Genomic DNA, 1886 nt, shown 5'->3' with positions numbered 1-1886 from the left:
GCATATCAAAACAATTTAAAAATACTAAAAAAATTAATTTAAAGAAAACAAATTCAAATTTTTACAAAAGTATTTTACAACCGTAAAATTAAAGTATAAAGCTTAAAGGGGAAATTACAAGAAAAATCATGAAAGTAATTGCTACTTTTGGTCATCTAAGACTAGGCTTTCTTGTCGATTAAGTTTACTCTCTACAGTATCACCATGAAAAGAGCTCATTTGATATTGTGATAACAGTTACTTTTTAAAATACTTTTTAACTGGAAATGTATCGAAATAATATATATTTTTTAAATTTATTTTTGATATCAGTACATCAAAACAATTAAAAAATAATAAAATTTTTAATTTAAATAAAACAAATAAAATTTTTTATAAAAACATTTTACAACCGCAAAAATAAAGAATAAGGATTATAGGGGAAATTACAAAAAAAGAATCATGACAGTAATTGCTACTTTTGGCCTTCTAAGACCAGGCTTTCTTGTTGATTAAGTTTAATCTCTACAGTATCACCATGAAAATAACATGTTTGATATTGTGCTACTAGTTACGTTTTAAAGTGTTTTTTGTTTGTAAATGTATTGAAATATTTTTTTTTCATTTTTTAAAATTTATTTTTGACATAAGCATATCAAAACAATTTAAAAATACTAAAAAAATTAATTTAAAGAAAACAAATTCAAATTTTTACAAAAGTATTTTACAACCGTAAAATTAAAGTATAAAGCTTAAAGGGGAAATTACAAGAAAAATCATGAAAGTAATTGCTACTTTTGGTCATCTAAGACTAGGCTTTCTTGTCGATTAAATTTACTCTCTACAGTATCACCATGAAAAGAGCCCATTTGATATTATGATAACAGTTACTTTTTAAAATATTTTTTAACTGCAAATGTATCGAAATAATATTTTTTTTAAAAAATTATTTTTAACATCAATACATCAAAACAATATAAAAACACTACAAAAATTATTTAAAGAAAACAAATTCAAATTTTACAAAAATATTTTACAACCGTAAAAATAAAATATAAGAATTAAAGGGGAAATTATAGGAAAAATCATGAGAGTAATGGCTACTTTTGGCCATCCAAGACTAGGCTTTCTTGTTGATTAATTTTACTCTTTATAGTATCACCATGAAAAGAACATATTTGATATTATGCTAGCAGTTACTTTTTAAAGTGTTTTTTATTTGTAAATGTATCAAAATAATTTTTTTTATTTTTTAAAATTTATTTTTGACATCAGCACATCAAAACGATCTAAAAGTATTAAAAAACATTATTTAAAGAAAACAAATTCAAAATTTTACAAAGACATTTTACAATCGCAAAAATAAAGTATAAGGATTAAAGGGGAAATTACAAGAAAAATCATGAGAGTAATTGCTACTTTTAGCCATTTAAAATCAGGTTTTCTTATTGATTAAGTTTAGTCTCTACAGTATCACCATGAAAAGAACATGTTTGATATTGTGATGGCATTTACTTTTTAAAGTGTTTTTTGTTTGTAAATATATTGAAATATTTTTTTTATTTTTTAAAATTTATTTTTAACATAAACATATCAAAACAATCTAAAAATACTAAAAAAACTTAATTTAAAGAAAACAAATTCAAAATTTTACAAGAATGTTTTACAACCGCAAAAATAAAGTATAAGGCTTAAAGGGGAAATTACAAGAAAAAGCATGAGAGTAATTGCTACTTTTGGCCATCTAAGATCAGGCTTTCTTATTGATTAAGTTTACTCTCTACAGTATCACCATAAAAAGAGCCCCTTTGATATTGTGTTAACAATTGCTTTTTAAAATACTTTTTCATTGGCAATGTATAGAAATAATATTTTTTATTATTTTTAAAATTTTATTTTTGGCATCA

This window comes from Populus nigra, chromosome 7 (genome assembly GCF_951802175.1).
Source record: "Populus nigra chromosome 7, ddPopNigr1.1, whole genome shotgun sequence".
NCBI lineage: Eukaryota > Viridiplantae > Streptophyta > Magnoliopsida > Malpighiales > Salicaceae > Populus > Populus nigra.
This window is presented reverse-complemented; position numbering follows the sequence as displayed.